At 43.6% G+C, this 19,680-nt stretch overlaps 1 pseudogene; it reads right to left on the minus strand.

Moving 5' to 3' along the window:
• Positions 1 to 15,001, minus strand: part of Itgb2l-ps1 (integrin beta-2-like, pseudogene 1) — a 45,061-nt pseudogene extending 30,060 nt beyond the window's left edge.
• Between the last annotated feature and the right edge of the window lie 4,679 nt (positions 15,002 to 19,680).

Genomic DNA, 19,680 nt, shown 5'->3' on the forward strand with positions numbered 1-19,680 from the left:
AACAATGGAATGTTACTTGGGAGTTGTAAGTTGAAACAGTTTCCTCCCAAAGTTGCCTTTGGTCAGTGTATTATCACACAAATAGAGAAAAAAAAAACTAGGATAAAAATTGGTACCAGATAGTGGACTATTCTGTGACACATCTGTCCATGTTGTTTTGCAGAGAATTCTTGAACTATTTGGAATGATGGGCTGTAAAATCCTTTCTTGCTCTAAGCTCAACTGGGTTGTTCTGTTAGAGCTCGGAAGGTAAGGAATACTACAGACAGTAGAGGCCTGGTTTGTGAAGATTGTGAAGGAAGTTTCAGAGTTTCTGGAAGACTCTCTCAGGGTCATTCATTTTATATTTCAAATTGAGAATGTTGTTTCTTGTCAGATGGTGTTTGAGAGTCAGCTGATAAGCGAGAAGTTTGTTTAAAGTTTAATGGGACAACCAATGCTGGTCAGCCAGGGCTGAGAAATTAGCAGTGATTAAGAAGATTATTGTTGTGAGATCTTCTGGGGCTATTTTCTCAGGGTCAGCACAGAGAATCTGTAGTCCACGGAGGCCATGGCTGTATCTAGAGCTGGCAGCAAGATTTGGTCATGTGTAAGAGTCTCCCAGGTGGTACTTGTTTTGAAGGCATGAAAGGGTCATGAAAGGCAGCTGACGCTTGACACTGTGTGGTAGGGTTAGAGTCTCCCTGGGTCTTGCTGCTCTAGAGGAAGTGGTGATTGCTGAATGAGGAGGACTAAAGTCTCATGCAATAGCCAACTTTATTTAGAGCCTCTGAAGTAAACTCATTCCTGTCCACCACACCTGGGAGGAGCACAAAAACACATTCCAAGAACAATTCCGAGTTTTGAAGAAGCTGAGGACAAGCACTCAATTCTCCTGACATGAATCTCTTCCTGGTCAGTGTTCTGACACCCTCGGACAGGCCAGGAGAGGATACTGATGAGGCAAAGAAGCCTCGGTCTCAGTGATGACCTGGAGGTTCCTGGAAGAGGGATGATCACCAAGGACTACAGTTGTGGGCTAGAGCCTGTGAGATGAAGTATGTTTGCTGTGAATGGCAGAACCAGAGAGGTGGGGTTGTCCAAAACCCTTTGCACTCAGAGGATTTTGAGTAAGTACCACATTATCAAATACTAAGCTATTTGTAACATTGGGCTTTGGTTTTGTTTCAGTCTGATTGTCACTGCGTTCTGATTCTTCCTCATTAAAATAAGAAATATGTAACTTATTTATAATTTTACTGGAGCTCAAAGTCGAGAGGCTTTGCACTTGTTTTTTTTTTTTTTTTAAAGAGATGCTGGATGTTTTAAAGAGACTGAGCTTTTAAAGTGTTTGAATTTTTTAAAGTATGGGATTTTCAAATTTACTATGTTTTATGTTGTAACATTAATGTGAGTGGCGTCTTGGGGGTAAACAAGAAATAAGTCATGGTTTAATAGTGATGTGTTTGTGTTTCAAGTTGACAAGGGGTCAATTGTGACGGTTAGGTTTTTTGTTTTGTTTTGTTCTGTCTTTTTTCCTATTTGACACAAATTAGAGTCATGTGGGAAGAAGAAACCTCAGTTGGGAAAATGCTTTTACCAGACAGCCTGTAGGTATTTTCTTGATTAGTGATTGATGTAGGAGGACCCACTGTGGGTGGGCGGGACCAGCCCTAGCCAGGCAGTACTAGACTATAAAAAGCAAGCCAGTAGACCATGGAAAGAAAGCCAGCAAGCAGCCTTCCTCGGTGGTCTCAGCTTCAGTTCTCCTTTTGGGTTTCTGCCTTGACTCCCCTCAGTGCTGGGGGATTATTTGAAGTACGAAGATGAAATGCCTTCTCCCACAATTGCTTTTGGTCAGTGTGTTGTTATAGCAATAGAAAGCTAGTTAGGTAGCAATGAATATCCTAGTAAGAGCACCAGTGGAAGGGGAAGCCCTGGGTCCTGCTAAGACTGAACCCCCAGTGAACTAGTCTATGGGGGGAGGGCGGCAGTGGGGGGAGGGTTGGGAGGGGAACACCCATAAGGAAGGGGAGGGGGGAGGGGGATGTTTGCCCGGAAACCGGGAAAGGGAATAACACTCGAAATGTATATAAGAAATACTCAAGTTAATAAAAAATAAAAAAAAAAGAAAGCTAGTTAAAAGTCAGCTTTGTGTTGCTAGGATAAGATACTGGGGAAAACAACTTAAACAAGAAAAGGTTTATGTTGTCTTATGTTTCCAGAGGTTTCAGTTTATGGTCACTGATTGTGTTTAGGTCAGTGGTGGGCAGAACCCCGTGTAAGGGTAAGGTGGAAGTAATCTGCTTACCTTCTGGGTGCTGCTAAGGAGGAGAAAGGGAGAGAGAGAGGGCAGGGAGGGAGGGAGGGAGAAGGGGAAGAAGGGAGTGAAGAAAGAGGGAAGGGTGTGGGGGAGAGAAAGGGAGGGGAGGAAGAGAGAAGGGGAAAGGGGGGAGAATGAGAAAGGGGGAGAGAGGGGAAGGAGAGGGAAGAGGGAGAGGGAGGGGGAGAAAGGGAAGAGGAGAGAGGGGGAGAGAAGGATGGAGGGGAGAGAAAGAAGGAAAGAGGAGAGAGAGAGAGAGAGAGAGAGAGAGAGAGAGAGAGAGAGAGAGAGAGAGAGAGAGAGAGATATCAGTGATGAGTTAGACTTCTCCAGGGCTAAGGGTCTAACTCCTCTGAATTAGGTCCCACTTGCTAATTTCCATCCTCTTCCCAGATCCTACACAATATAACCAAGACAGGTCCACTGATGAGATGAGAGCCATTAGGAACCCGGTCATTTCCCTAAAATGCCACCTTTGAAGCCTGTTGCTCTGGGGACTAACCCTTCAACCCTCGAGCCTTTGGGGACAGCTTATACCTAAATCAAGATTATACAGAAGTCAATATCCAGTCACCATCCTCTGGCCCCTGTGTCCTGTGAAGAAAGCCCATGGCCTTTGTTTCTTCCCAGATATTGACCTTCAAGGCCAACCCCTCCGATTGTTAATCTGGGTGGCATTTCTCCAAAGTTCTTCTCAAGGTTGTCTTTGTAACAGACGGTGGGTGTTCCTGGAGTGCTATGTGAGTACTGTACAATGGAATTGTGGGCCAAGCATACAAAAATTGAATGAAATTGAATGTTTTAATTTAACATTTTGTTTGTAACTTGAATTCTAATCACATTTCTGGTTGTTTTATTATAAAACACTTATTCTCCTCCAACTTGTAAGCATTACTGAGGCTCTGGGATTTGCTTGTGTATCTGAGAAACCTGGGATGCCTTATGGGCATCACCGTATCGAGAGTGGGAGGTTACCATAGCCTGATTGAGTGCTCCCCCTCCAAGGTCAAAGGCCAGAGCTAACCTAAAACCAACAATGTGTTGGCTCATGGCTGTAATTCTAATTTTACTTGCTCCCTACTGCACCTCACATCCAGCCACAGAAATTTGGAGTGTGAAGAGAGACCCATGCCTAAGCACCCCCAGGTCTGGTCCTCTGTGGTAGGTTTTTAAGATATGTTTTTTTTTCCATCTTTATTAAATTGGGTATTTCTTATTTACATTTCAAATGTTATTCCTTTCCTGGTTTCCATGCCAACATCCCCCTAACCCCTCCTCCTCCCCTTCTATATTTGTGTTCCCCTCCCCATCCTCCCCCCATTACCACCCTTCCCACAACAATCCCATTCACCGGGGGTTGAGTCTTGGCAGGACCCAGGGCTTCCCCTTCCACTGGTGATCTTACTAGGATATTCAATGCTACCTATGGGGTCAGAGTCCAGGGTCAGTCCATGTATAGTCTTTAGGTAGTGGCTTAGTCCCTGGAAGCTCTGGTTGCTTGGCATTGTTGTACATATAGGGTCTTGAGCCCCTTCAAGCTCTTTCAGTCCTTTCTCTGATTCCTTCAACAGGGGTCCTGTTCTCAGTTCAGTGGTTTGCTGCTGGCATTTGCCTCTGTATTTGCTGTGTTCTGGCTGTGTCTCTCAGGAGAGATCTACATCTGGTTCCTGTCAGCCTGCACTTCTTTGCTTCATCCATCTTATCTAGTTTGGTGGCTGTATATGTATGGGCCACATGTGGGGCAGGTTCTGAATGGACATTGCTTCAGCCTCTGTTTTAAACTTTCCCACCTTATCCCTTCCTAAGGGTATTCTTGTTTCCCTTTTAAAGAAGGAGTGAAGCATCTGCATTTTGGTCATCCTTCTTGAGTTTCAGGTGTTCTGTGCATCTAGGGTAATTTGGGCTAATATCCATTTATCAATGAGTGCATACCATGTGTGTTTTTCTGTGATTAGGTTACCTCACTCAGGATGATATTTTCCAGTTCCATCCATTTGCCTATGAATTTCATAAAGTCATTGTTTTTGATAGTTGTAGGATTGGTAAAGATCTTTTTCCAATCTGTTGGTTGCCATTTTGTCCTGACAACAGTGTCCTTTGCCTTACAGAAGCTTTGTAGTTTTATGAGATCCCATTTGTCAATTCTTGATCTTAGAGCATAAGCCATTGGTGTTTTGTTCAGGAAATTTTCTCCAGTGCCCATGTGTTCGAGATTCTTCCCCACTTTTTCTTCTATTAGTTTGAGTGTATCTGATTTGACATGGAGGTTCTTGATCCACTTGGACTTAAGCTTTGTACAGGGTGATAAGCATGGATCGATCTGCATTCTTCTACATGCTGACTTCCAGTTGAACCAGCACCATTTGCTGAAAATGCTATCTTTTTTCCATTGGATGGTTTTGGCTCCTTTGTCAAAAATCAAGTGCCCATTGGTGTGTGGGTTTATTTCTGAGTCTTCAATTCTATTCCACTGGTCTATCTGCCTGTTCTGTACCAATACCATGCAGTTTTTATCACTATTGCTCTGTAATACTGCTTGAGTTCAGGGATAGTGATTCCCCCGGAAGTCCTTTTATTGTTGAAGATAGTTTTAGCTATCCTGGGTTTTTTTGTTATTCCAGATGAATTTGCAAATTGTTCTGTCTAACTCTCTGAAGAATTGGATTGGTATTTTGATGGGGATTGCATTGAATCTGTAGATCGCTTTTGGTAAAATGGCCATTTTTACTATATTAATCCTGCCAATCCATGAACATGGGAGATCTTTCCATCTTCTGAGGTCTTCTTCAATTTCTTTCTTCAGAGGCTTGAAGTTCTTATCATACAGATCTTTCACTTGCTTGGTTAAAGTATTTTATATTATTTGGGACTATTATGAAGGGGGGTGTTTCTCTAATTTCTTCCTCAGCTTGTTTCTCTTTTGTGTAGAGGAAGGCTACTGATTTATTTGAGTTAATTTTTTACCCAGCCACTTTGCTGAAGGTGTTTATCAGGTTTAGTAGTTGTCTGGTGGAACTTTTGGGATCACTTAAATATACTATCATATCATCTGCAAATAGTGATATTTTGACTTCTTCCTTTCCAATCTGTATCCCTTTGATCTCTTTGTTGTCTGATTGCTCTGGCTAGGACTTTGAGAACTATATTGAATAAGTAGGGAGAGAGTGGGCAGCCTTGTCTAGTCCCTGATTTTAGTGGGATTGCTTCAAGTTTCTCTCCATTTAGTTTAATGTTAGCTACTGGTTTGCTGTATATGGCTTTTACTATGTTTAGGTATGGGCCTTGAATTCCTGTTTTTTCCAGGACTTTTATCATGAAGGGGTGTTGAATTTTGTCAAATGTTTTCTCAATATCTAATGAAATGATCATGTGGTTTTTATCTTTCAGTTTGTTTACATAGTGGATTATGTTGATGGTTTTCCATTTATTAAACCATCCCTGCATCCCTGGGATGAAGTCTACTTGATCACGTTGGATCATTGTTTTGATGTGTTCTTGGATTCAGTTTGCAAGAATTTTATTGAGTATTTTTGCGTCGATATTCATAAGGTAAATTGGTCTGAAGTTCTCTTTCTTTGTTGGGTCTTTGTGTGGTTTAGGTATAAGAGTAATTGTGGCTTCATAGAAGGAATTCAGTAGTGCTCCATCTGTTTCAATTTTGTGGAATAGTTTGGATAGTACTGGTATGAGGTCTTCTATGAAGGTCTGATAGAATTCTGCACTAAACCCGTCTGGACCTGGGCTCTTATTGGTTGGGAGACCTTTAATGACTGCTTCTATTTGGTTAGGAGTTATGGGGTTGTTTAAATGGTTTATCTGTTCCTTATTTAACTTTGGTACCTGGTATCTGTCTAGGAAATTGTCTATTTGCTCCAGATTTTCAAGTTTTGTTGAATATAGGCTTTTGTAGTAGGATTTGATGATTTATGAATTTCCTCTGATTGTGTTGTTATGTCTCCCTTTTCATTTCTGATTTTGTTAATTTGGACACACTCTCTGTGTCCTCTGGTTAGTCTGGCTAAGGGTTTATCTATCTTGTTGATTTTCTCAAAGAACCAGCTTTTGGTTCTGTTGATTCATTGTATAGTCCTTTTTGTTTCTACTTGGTTGATTTCAGCTCTGAGTTTGATTTTTTTTTCCTGCCTTCTACTCCTCCTGGGTGTATTTGCTTCTTTTTGTTCTAGAGCTTTTAGGTGTGCTGTCAAGCTGTTGACATATGCTCTCTCCTGTTTCTTTCTACAGACACTCAGAGCTATGAGTTTTCCTCTTTGCACAGATTTCATTGTGTCCCATAAGTTTGGGTATGCTGTACCTTCATTTTCATTAAATTCTAAGAAGTCTTTAATTTCTTTCTTTATTTCTTCCTTGACCAGGTTATATTGAGTAGAGCATTGTTCAACTTCCATGTATATGTGGGTGTTCTTCCCTTATTGTTATTGAAGACCAGCTTTAGCCCGTGGTGGTCTGATAGGATGCATGAGATTTCTGTCTTTCTGTAACGGTTGAGGCCTGTTTTGTGACCGATTATATGGTCAATTTTGGAGAAAGTACCCAGGAGGTGGTGAGAAGATGGTATATCCTTTTGTTTTAGGATAGAATATTCTACAAATATCTGTTAAGTCCATTAGGTTCATGACTTCTGTTAGTCTATGTCTCTGTTTATTTTCTGTTTCCATGATCTGTCCATTGATGAGAATGGTGTGTTGAAATCTCCTATTATTGTGTGAGGTGCAATGTGTGCTTTGAGCTTTAGTAAGGTTTCTTTTATGTATGTAGGTGCCCTTGTATTTGGAGCATAGATATTTAGGATTGAGAGTTCATCTTGGTGTATTTTTCCTTTGATGAATATGAAGTGTCCTTCCTTATGGTTTTTGATGACTTTTGGTTGAAAATCGATTTTATTCGATATAAGAATGGCTACTCCAGCTTGCTTCTTCAGACCATTTGCTTGGAAAGTTATTTTCCAGCCTTTTACTCTGAGATAGTGTCTGTCTTTGTCTCTGAGGTATGTTTCCTGTAGGCAGCAAAATGCTGGGTCCATTCCATATCCAGTTTGTTAATCTGTGTCTTTTTATTGGGGAATTGAGTCCATTGATGTTGAGAGATATTAAGGAATAGTGATTGTTGCTTCCTGTTATATTCGTGTTTGGAGGTGAGATTATGTTCATGTGCTTGGCTTCTCTTTGTTTTGTTGCAAAACTATTAGTTTCTTGCTTTTTCTAGGGTGTAGGTTGCCTCCTTTTGTTGGGCTTTACCATTTATTATCCTTTATAGGGCTGGATTTGTAGAAAGCTATTGTATAAAGTTGGTTTTGTCATGGAATATCTTGGTTTCTCCATCTATGTTAATTGAGAGTTTTGCAGGATACAGTAACCTGGGCTGGCATTTGTGTTCTCTTAGGGTCTGCATGACATCTTTCCAGGATCTCCTGGCTTTCATAGTCTCTGGCGAGAAGTCTGGTGTGATACTGATAGGTCTGCCTTTATATGTTACGTGACCTTTTTCCCTTACTGCTTTTAATATTCTTTGTTTTGTGCATTTGGTGTTTTGACTATTATGTGACAGGAGGAGTTTCATTTCTGGTTCAATCTATTTGGAGTTCTGTAGGCTTCTGGTATGTTTATGAGCATTTCTTTCTTTATGTTAGGGAAGTTTTTTTCTATGATTTTGTTGCAGATATTTACTGGTCCTTTGAGTTGGTAGTCTTCACTCTCTTCTATACCTATTATCCTTAGGTTTGATCTCCTCATTGTGTCCTGGATTTCCTGTATGTTTTGGGCCAGTAGCTTTTTCCATTTTACATTAATCTTTGACAGTTGTGTCGATGATTTCTATGGAATCTTCCTGAGATTCTCTCTTCTATCTCTTGTATTCTGTTGGTGATGCTTGTATCTATGGCTCCTTGTCTCTTCCTTTGGTTTTCTATATCCAGGGTTGTCTCCCTTTGTGCTTTCTTTATTGATTCTATTTCCATTTTCAATTCCTTCACCTGTTTGATTGTGTTTTCCTGTAATTCTTTCAGGGATTTCTGTGTTTCCTCTCTAAGGGCTTCTACTTGTTTACTTGTATTTTCCTGCATTTCTCTAAGGGAGTTCTTTATGTCTTTCTTGAAGTCCCCCATCATCATGATCAAATGTGATTTTATACCTAGATCTTGCTTTTCTGTTGTGTTTGGATATTCAGTGTTTGGTTTGGTGGGAGAATTGGGCTCTGATGATGACACGTAGTCTTGATTTGTGTTTACACCTTACGTTCCTGCGCTTGCCTCTCGCCATCAGATTATCTCTAGTGTTACTTTGTTCTGCTATTTCTGACAGTGGCTTGACTGTCCTATAGGCCTGTGTGTCAGGAGTGCTGTAGACCTCTTTTCCTGTTTTCTTTCAGCCAGTTATGGGAACAGACTGTTCTCCTTTCAGGCATGTAGTTGCTCTTTTCCACTGGCTTTCAGCTGTTCCTGTGGGCATGTGTCCTGAGCCCACCAGGCAGGTTACTTGGAGCAGAAAAGTTGGTCTTACCTCTAGTCTCAGGACTGAAAGTCCCTCCTTGGGGCTGGGTTTCAGCTCTCCATGAGGGCAGCAACCAGAAGGGCCTGCCCCTACTTCTGGGTCCCTGTACACAGGGGGCCCAGATGGCACTAGGTATTTTCCTCCAGAGTCAGAAATGTGGGCAGAGAGTAGTCTCTTCTGGTTTCCCAGGCATGTCTGCCCCTCTGAAGGTCTAGCTCTCCCTCCCATGGGATTTAGGTGCAGGGAGCTGTTTGACTGGGTCCGTCCAGATCTGGGTGCAGTCTGGACTGCAGGGCTCCTACAGCTTGATTGCCCCTATCTTCCTGTGCCCAGAGGCCCTATACAGTTTCCTCTTGGGCTAGGGATGTGGACAAAGGTGGGCAGAAGTGGCAGTCTCGTCTGCCCTGAAGTCCCAGGATTGCCCACACGTCTGGGCAATGAGCTGTCTCTCCCACGGGGTTTGGGACCAGGGAGCTGTGGGCTGGGATCAGCGAAGTTTGGGCACCAGCTAGAAACCGAAAGTCTAGGGTATGTTTCTTAATATAAAACATCAAATTCAGCTTTGGGGTACTCATTTCCCATCTCCAAATGCTGTTTTCTACATGGATGTTCCTTCATGACCTCAGCTAGAGACAGATTTTCCCCTCTACAAATGCTTACAGCAATAAGAAAACAGAACGCAGGGAAAGCGAAGATGGAGTCAGACGGAAGGTGGTGGAACTTGATGGTCATTATGGGGACTGCCACAACTAAGGCGGGTGAAACTTAAGGGGTGCAAAATCACTGGGGTACATGGTTTTAGAGCATTCCTCCCCTGCCCAAGTTGCTTATTAATTACAACATAAAGCTTCCTGTGTCTGTGGAGAGGTCTGGTGATGGACAGTGGGGCCATCGGTCTGCACAGTGGTCATCGGAGACTCTGACATCGTGGGCTGCCTGCTCTGAAGCACAGGGATGAGCTAAGCATCAAATATTCAGGACTCTGTGCTTTGTCCCTGGCACAAAATGAGGGCACATGGTGCCTATGCCGAGTTTACTAGTAAGACCTTCATAGGGGACCCCACACTACAGAGTAGTCTACAAAACAACTATGTAGAACTCTCAAAGAATCTGTGACAACAAACAAAACCAGTCAACAGCCTCGAAACATGTAAAGAGATGTAGCCAAAAGATTATTCTAAATGAAAGATTAAACACCTTTAAGGATCAAGTGTCCTGCATTAAGTCTTGGTGTAACTGTGGCATTTGAATACAGACTTACATATTTAGCAAGATCGTTTACTTCCCTTGTCAGATTTCTTGGGTGTAATAAAATCAAAATATTTAAAAAATAATTAGCTTTCTTAGAAGAACCATTCTGGGAATAGGTTGTTATTCATAATGGTTTCAACTAAATTCCAAATAATTTAGCCAATTGGGGGGTGGGGAGGAAGGTGGGGGAGAAAGCCATTAAGCAAATGTTGGACCATGTTAGGAATTAAGGGTTCACAGGCGACTGTTGGCTTAGACTTCTACAGGTCTGATGTTCTCCAAATTTCTGCAGTTAAAAAAAGTCTACACAATGGCACATCTGTGTATAGCCTTTGTCTTGAGACTAGCCTGTGCCCTCTGCCCTGTAGGCTTCCAGCCCTGGATGGTCTTCGGTTCTGTGGCCTCAGAATATCCTGGCAGCTGGAGGAACTGTACACCAGAGTCATTTGAATGGGAGAAGAAAACCTATTATTTTCCCTGAAATTCTTGCTCCAGGTTTTACCATGTTCCTGGGGCCTGTGACCTCAGAGCATGCCACCCACCCGTTACAGCTTTCTTGGAGTGATGTTTAATCTGAGGGGCTTAAAGCCTTTGATCCAATTCCACTTTCCATTGACCGTGGCTGAATAATTCAAGCAGACATCCCAGTTCAGTTTTCTCTCTGAGGGAAGGAAGGCAGGCAGGGAAAGGATAGTTCTGGAAATGAGTCTGAGATCGTCTTCAGAAATCAACTTGTGATCACACAGCTCACTTTCAATTTGCACCTTGGTAGGGTTCCTCTTGTTCCCACAGCGGTTGTGCTGGGGTGTATGTTGGAACCTCATGGACTGGAAAATAGTCACCTGTCTACCTATAAAAGCAGGGAATACCTAGAATATACACACAAGGCAGCAGGAGCCAGGAACAACAATGGCGGCCCACCAAGAAGTTCTGTCACAGTGACAGTACAGAGAATTGTCTCCTCTTCAAAAATGTTTTTTCCTGTGTTCTATTGCCCTTCCGTTATTTTTATCCTTTGTTTCTGCTTGACAAACAGTGTTTGCACAGATATCCTCAGTGCAATGCCTACTTTGATTCATGCATACATAGTGATCAACCTAGGGAATTTTCCATATTTCCCCAAAGTTTTATCACTAACTGTAAATACCTCTAAGATCCCTTTTCTCAATCTCTCTCACTACCTCCTCTCTCCCTCGCCTCCTCCCCTCTCCTCTTTCTCTTCTTTTCTTCCCTCATCTCTAGTTTTAGAAGCTGGATGTAGACTCCAAAGCCTTGTACATGTTAGGCAAGTACTCTAGCCCGTGCTTCACTGAAAAGTTAACCATAGGCTAATCCACCTGAGGTGAGCCTGAGTGGGGGAGACACAGTGCTAGCTGTGCTTAGGGAGTTGCACTGAGGAAAAGGAAGGCAGGCTTGAAATGCAGGACAGGCCTTGCTCAGTGTGTGTGTGTGTGTGTGTGTGTGTGTGTGTGTGTGTGTGTGTGTGTATCCCATCTCTGTGTAGACACTCCAGTAACTCACCTCTGTGTAGACACCCCATGCTATTAGGAAGAAAATGTACTATATCTCTTACACAATGAAGATCAGATTCCAGACACTTAGGGAAATTTTTTGAAATGAAAGAGAGAACTTCCCAGAACTTTCTTGCCAGAGTTGACTTCCAAGGTGAGGCACGAACATTCTAGAAGCTTTCAAGCTCTTTGGAGCCATATATATAATACACACACATATATATGTATATGTATACATATATATGTGTGTGTATTATATATATGTGTATATATTATATGTATATATGTGTATATATATGTATATATACATATATATATTCATACAGAGGAGACTAGCCTCAAGCCAAACCCCTTCTCTATTAGCTAGGATCCATGCTTTGTTTAGTTGGCGTGAGTCCCTCAACTCCAGAGTGCTGGCAAGCAGGTCCTAGGGGTGACACTGCCAGGGTCTCCCTAAATCAAGAAGGAATGGAGGGAAGAGGCTTGGCCTCACCCTCACTCTTCCTCAAAACTTCAAGAAACAATTATTGAGCTTGTAGAGAACTCAGTTCCCTCAGCTGCATAGAGATTGGTTGTTAACTGACCACTAATTAATACTCGATCCCCTTTTAATTAAAATTCATTGCCAAAGGAGAGTATGGGTGTTTTGTGGGAACACACAAAAGATAGGAAGGTCCTGGTGACAGGGTGTGTGAGGTGGGGACTTGGGTGGCTACTGGGTGGTCCTGCATGTGTGAGGCATCCCTCCTGAGGTGCAAGTGTCTGCTCCCAGTGCCCATCATTCTCTCTCCAGCAAACATCTACATATACCTAGATTTCTTCAGACAGCAGGAATGAATTGTGAAGAATCTCCACTGACCTCCCAGCAGGCATGAGAAGTTTCCATGAGCTACCAGGAGCTCAGGACTGACTCCTGGGGCTGTAATTCTACCATGTGCCTTTGTGGCCCAGAGCAGGTCTGTTGGCTACAGAATCTGGGAAACTTAATTACATGCTTCTATAGAAACCATCACCCCAGAGCTTCCTTCTATCTAGCATCCAGCCTAAGAGTTTGAGATGACCATTTTGTTGACAGGGATGCAGACATTCATGAATTCTGCATCCCCAGGACTTTAAGGCCAAGCTCCATTAGCCCAGTGGACCTTTGTCCTATGCTTGGCTCCCATGAAGCAGCCTTGCTTCCATGAAGTCACTGGTCACTTCTCTCTTCTCTTGGGTCTAAGTCAAGTAAGAATGTTTTCTGGGCTTGAAATCAGAGCAAGCCTAGGTGAGGTGACCCTCTTGCTCACAGGCGACAGAAAGCAGAGCCAGAGACGGCCTTTAGCTCCTCTTTTAGAAAAGGAAGTTAAACTTGACACTTCCCACAAATGTGAAGCTGCCCATCTTAATTTGACTCCACAGGGTTTTGTGTTTTTTTGTAGCAGGAAAATATAGCTTTCACTGTTCAAGGTTCAATTTGTGATAATTAAAAAAGGTAAGTGTTCAGTGAAGCCAAGACTCTGTTATTAAAATTTTTCTTCTTTCCTCCTTCTCTCTTTTCTTCTTCCCCTGCCATGACGCTGCACCCCCCCCCCCATTTCAGTACTTCAAACTGAACCTAGAGCTTCAAACATTCCAGCCAAGCACTAAGAGATCTACTGAGATACATTTTAGCATATTTTTGTTACTTTTTTGAAAGTTGAGGCTGGCTCCCACTAAGTTTCTCAAGTAGGTTGTGAGCTTTACTTTATAGCTTTACCACTGGCTTTATAATCCTGTCTCCTAAGCAAGGGTGGTTTCAGGCCTGGGCTACTACACTCTGATAGCCTAATTCACCATGTTTCTTCTTTGCTCTTACTTTGAAACGGGTCATGCAATTTTCCTGGGCATCACCAAGATCCATTTGTTGAGTATCCGAATTTAATATGCTGGATTCACAGCTTCATAATAACCTTTTAAAGTTAGGACACGGAGGCCATTATATCAAATGCCTGTTAGCGTGTATGCTTTTACCTGCTATCTTTTCTGTGGGTGATGAGAATGGCTACTTTCCTTGTATCTGAATTGCCAAGCTGAACTATTCTAGACAAATTATCATCAATGTTTTTACTTTATCAAAGACCAAATTGCTTCAGCCTAGACTATTAGAATTAGGCGTGAAAGAAAGTTCCAGCCCCAAAGCTGAGAGGAGCTGTGACAGCAGCAGATGGCAGCTGCTTTCTTTTTGTTTTGGTGACAGGTTTCACCATTATGAAAAGATGCATTTAACTTATTAGGAAGAAAATGTACTATATCTCTTAAACAATGAATATCAGATTCTCAACTCATCAGACACTTAAGGAAATTTTTTGAAATGAAAGAGAGAACTTCCCAGAACTTTCTTGCCAGAGTTGACTTCCAAGGTGATGCATGAACATTCTAGAAACTTTCAAGCTCTTTGGAACCATAACCTGATCCTGGAGAGTCCTGGCCTTACGTAGTCCTCAGTCTAAACTATTCATGGCCAATCCTCTTCTGTGATGGCTGGGGTTTTTGTTTGTTTGTTTTGTTTTGTTTTTGTTTTTAATTTTATAAACTTGACACAAGCTAGTCATTTGGGAAGAGGGAACCTCAGTTGAGAAAATGCCTCCATCAGATTGGCCCATAGAAAGACTATGGAGAGTATTTTCTGAATTGATGATTGATGTGGGAGGGCCAGCCCACTGTGGGGGATGCCACGCATGGGCGGTTGGTACTGGGAGGTATAAGAAGGGTGACTGATGTGAGCCTGGAGAGCAAGATAGAAAGCAGCCACCCTAGTCTCTGTTTCAGTTCTGCCTCCAGGTTTCAGCTCTGACTTCCTTTTAACACGGGCTGTATACGGACAGATGAAAATAAATTCTTTCTTCCCGGGGTTAGGTGGCATCGTTTATCACAGCTATGAAGAGAAAAGGAGAAAAACTTCGTTCACTCATTTTCCCTTGTACTTCTTGGGCAGGGTGGCATAGTCTAAAGCTTGTTGTCGACGTGAATCAGTTTGCTGTGAACGTGATGGGAGATGGAGAGAGGGTGTGCGGGAGGTGGGATGGTGATGCTGCTGCCCAGACACTCCAGTAACTCACCTCTGTGTAGACTCCCCAGTAACCCACCTCTGTGTAGACTCCCCAGTAACCCATCTCTGTGTAGACTCCCCAGTAACCCACCTCTGTGTAGACACTCCAGTAACCCACCTCTGTGTAGACACCCCAGTAACCCATCTCTGTGTAGACTCCCCAGTAACCCACCTCTGTGTAGACTCCCCAGTAACCCATCTCTGTGTAGACTCCCCAGTAACCCACCTCTGTGTAGACACTCCAGTAACCCACCTCTGTGTAGACACCCCAGTAACCCATCTCTGTGTAGACACTCCAGTAACCCACCTCTGTGTAGACACCCCAGTAACCCATCTCTGTGTAGACACTCCAGTAACCCATCTCTGTGTAGACACCCCAGTAACCCACCTCTGTGTAGACACTCCAGTAACCCACCTCTGTGTAGACACCCCAGTAACCCACCTCTGTGTAGACTCCCCAGTAACCCACCTCTGTGTAGACACCCCAGTAACCTACCTCTGTGTAGACACCCCAGTAACCCACCTCTGTGTAGACACTCCAGTAACCCACCTCTGTGTAGACACCCCAGTAACCCACCTCTGTGTAGACACCCCAGTAACCCACCTCTATGCAGCACCCTCTAAAGCGTTATGAAGTTGTAGCATTGTTGCTCTGGCCTTTTCATGTGTAAGTTGTGTGACTTGGGCAGAGTGGTTGGGAGAATAATGACTTCCTCAAACCCATGTACTGATCCTTGGAAATCATGAGCCATGGGGCACAATGAGAGAGGGAATTTACTATTATAAGTACATGAAGGATTTGGGGGTGGGCAGAGGTGCCTAGCTTATCCAGGTGGTCCAATGTCAGATCCTTTAGTGATAAAAGAGAGGCCAGAGAGGTCAGAAGGGATGAAACAGCAGAAGCAGAGGTCAATGAACACAGAACAGAGGCCAAAGAATGGGGATAGCCCTGGAGAGCTGGATCTGGTTTTGCTCTCTGTACCCCCTGCTTGGATTTATTTTCATTCATATGAATGCGGTCCTGTGCCCCAGACTTGTGGTGTCTGGGACTCTATGAAGACACTGTGGTAAGGAGCTGACTTGTGCTGGCCTGTTATGGCTCCAGAAGGAAACTAACACACAGTTTGCTGAACTAAAGGAATGTATACATTTAAAGTGGAGCCACTTATGACTAGACCCTACAGGGATGAGTGTTTTATGAGTGTGTTTTAGAAACTAATGCAAGGTATCTACTACTGAAGCTGCTCTGTGGTACCAGGAGCCGCTGAGTGACTGATTGATAACCGTGGGTTTCCACGGTAAATCCCTTCTTGGCGACCCTGGGAATCACATCCTGAAGTCAAGCAGGCCAAGGAAAGGGGCTGCTATGCCTCAGGTAAGTGAACCACAGAGGGCTGTTATGAGCTGCTCTTCAGCCTGGTGCTTCTGGGGTAGTGGCTGCTTTAAAAGTTGGAGATTTTCTGGCTACTGGGCACAGATTTGGAAGGTGACGTTGTGACCTTTGCCCTTCTTTCTTGCTTTTCTTCCTACACTATGAGATGAATGTTCTGCTGTGTGGGTCTGCAGGGGCCATTTTCACTATCACATTGGTGGTAATGTTCTTTAGCGGAATCCAGCAACCAAAATGGCTTAAGCTAGTCAGTCACATTAACAGGAATACATTTACCGCTCTTTACGCTAACATTTTTACTCTTTAAATAGCGAGAGTGATAGGAAGCATTTTGTGGAACATCATTTTTAGACATTATGTTTGCTTTCGTTTGGGAAGGTTTTAGCACAGTTTCCCAGATTTTCACTGGCATATGTACTAGGGCCGGAGAGCAGTAATTATCTGGAGTTCTTTTGTATTCCACTGTGCAGTGCCTTGTCAGACACGTCACTGCCAACATCCAGAGCTGTTTAATTCCGTCAGCCCCCTCCTTCTCGGTCTTCTACTCCTCAGCTCCTCAGCTAGACATTCAGACTTCACAACTTCTCTCCCAAACCTTTGCCTTGCCCATTTGCCTGACATAACCATGGATCCTCTTATGAATGAGAGAACGTGACCTTTACAACATAAGCCAAGAAATAAAACATCTTTATTTTGGACATAAACATTATGTTCCTGGAGGCAAAGAGCGGGGCTACCGACTCTAGGGAATGGCATGCTAACATTGTGGGTGTCACAGCAAAGTTGTGTGTTCACCCGTGTGTTTTCAGACCCTGTGTGTTCATGTATACCTGTGGACACTTTCATGCCATGGTGAGTGTGTGGTCAGGGGGTAGCCTCAAGTGGAGGGTTTTATTCAACTTTGTGTGAGACAGAATCTCTTGTTCACTGGTGCACATGAGTTACTGTCCCATGAGCTCCTGAGAATCCCCCTGTCTCCACCTCTCACACTACCCTAGAGTGCTGGGATTACATATGTACTGCTATGTCCAACTCTACGTCAGTCTGGGCGTCTGAACTTAGCTCTTCATGCTCACATGACAAATGTTAAACTGAAGGAGCATCTCCCCAGCCCCCTTCACTGGTACTTTTAATATCAGATCATTTGGACACACACACACACACACACACACACACACACACACACACACACACACGCATACATAATCATGACACCATGTTGTTGTAAAAATATAAAAATAAAAAAGGTATTGGTTGTCTTTTTCGTGCTAGGTCCAGCACCATGGTGCCCCAAGATATCTGCTAGATATCTTGGCAGAAACACATCCCAACTCTGCAGCAGCCCAGTGTCTCCTGCCACCACACACTTTCCTACACTTAAACTGTCACATAAAAGAACATACAACACAATAACCTTTGACCCAAATGGTAAGATATAATTGTCCACTTAAACATACAAAGCCCGGTACCATCCATCCCTTAGGAACATTAATAAAAACCTGTAAATACACAGAGCAGAATCTTAACATCACCTGCACAGCTTCTCACCCTCTCTTCGTCTCTCCCTCTCTCCTCTAGTCTCCTCCTCTTCCTTCAAACTTCTCTCCCGCCCACCTTTCTTCTCCTCCAATGACAGGCCTCCTCCTATCCTCTACCTGTCCCTCACCTGTACTTTACAGATGCAATGGGGAGAAGGTTCTGGTGAAGTCACCTGATTCCTGAGTACATGACTAGGCAGCTGTCCTTGGGGCAGTGGAATTAGCATCAAGATACAGATAACTTCAGGGCAAATCACAACAATACCACACACATATACATAACACAACATACACATACTATATACACATACACATAACATAGCACACATACACATAACACTATATACACACCACACACGCACACCACACCACACATATACAACACCATATACAGACACATATAGCGCACCATACCACACACACACACACACACACACACACACACACACACACACACACACCCTCCCTAATACTCCTGAATTAGACATTTCCCTTTGTTGTGGGTTGAACATGAAAAGTCCCCCACAGGCTCATGTGCTGGAACACTTGGTAAAGTTGTTCTAGAAAGCTTTGAAGCCCTTGGGAGATGGAACTTTGCTAGAGGAAGTGAGTCATTGGGGGGCAGGCTTTGAGGTTTAAAATCCAGTGTGGTCTCTGCTTGCTGTGCATGCAGACACAGCATGGCCATAACCCTCAGTCCTCTGCCTCCACGCCTCTGGGCCACGACGGACTGTATCTCTTCTTAAATCCTTCCTGCCCTAAGTAGCATGTTTTGTCACAGTGACAGGAAAGGGACTGATATGCTCTGGGTGCCAGTAAGTCCAGTTAAGTTGTCACCTGTGCTGCTTTATAGGCATGCTCACATAGCTTTAGCCTTAAAGACAAACTTTCTAAGTTCAAGGGAGGCATTGGGAGCTGCTGACCACGGGATGGTACATAATGTTTATTTGTTAGTTGAGGTACATTACTTTCCAGAACCATGCTACCTTCTCCACTCTGATGGCTCAAGCTATGTGGCAAGTGTAGAGGTTCTGCCAACTGCCTCACAGGTGTAATTTTGGTGGGCTCACTCTGTCAGCCCCCATGCCAAGATGCCATCTGTACTTGCCCACTGTGTCCCTTAGCCCTAGCAGGGAGGATGATGATTTGTACCCCTCTTTGCACCTGAACTCTTGTTATTCAGTTCCATTTGAACTGAAGCAGCTCATGCAGGAAAGGGAGGCTCATGCCCTCACTTGTCTTGGAAAGTGATACCTTGGAAGGTTCTGGAAGGTCCTTCTCAGTTTTGTAGGAGTTAATGACTGCTGGAGAGGAGGCTCTGACAAGCCTGAGTAGAGAGAGAACATTCTTGACCTGTTGATTTACCTGTAAGTAGGATGAGAGCCCTGAGGTGTGGCGTCCATGAGCCGTCACCTGTGCTGTGGTAGGCTTTTCAGTGACACCTTTTGAGACCTCTCTGCTCATTAAATAACTCCTCATCCATATTCCTGCCAGTAACCCTAGTGAAAACTGGCCAGGTTGGACTTTACGGCTGTCATTACTTCTCTGTGTGGTTCCATTTCTGGGGTGAGTTGACAGCCTTCAAAATGTTTGGCTGTTCTCTCCTGATCTACCCTTTCTCAAGTGAATTATGGCCATTGGTCATTTGAGGAACGATAGGAAGTGCCGTGGTCTCTGTGATGGCAGACCTTTTGACTTACTGCCTCAGGGTCTTCAAACTGGATCCCACATGAAAACCAGACAAGGAAACTCACCTATTCTTTTGTGTGTATGAATTTTCTCAGGCAAATTTATTAATAACAACACACCGAGGAAACAAAATCTTTGGAAAAGAGTTTTAATTTTTTTCCTCTATTCTTCTCTCATACAACACATCCTGATCACTGCTTCTGCTCTTCCCAGTTCCCCATCCCTACTTCCCCTCTCCCACAGATCCACTCAGCCCCGCCTCCATTTCCCCTCAGAAAAGAGCAGGCTTCTCAGGGACATCAACCAAACACAGCACAATATACAATAAGTCATCAAATGGGGCACAAACCCTCACATCAAGACTGGGTGAAGTGAGAAAAGGGGTCTCAAGGGCAGGCAAGAGTCAGAGACACTCATGCCCGC

This window comes from Rattus norvegicus, chromosome 11 (genome assembly GCF_021556685.1).
Source record: "Rattus norvegicus strain SHRSP/BbbUtx chromosome 11, alternate assembly SHRSP_T2T, whole genome shotgun sequence".
NCBI lineage: Eukaryota > Metazoa > Chordata > Mammalia > Rodentia > Muridae > Rattus > Rattus norvegicus.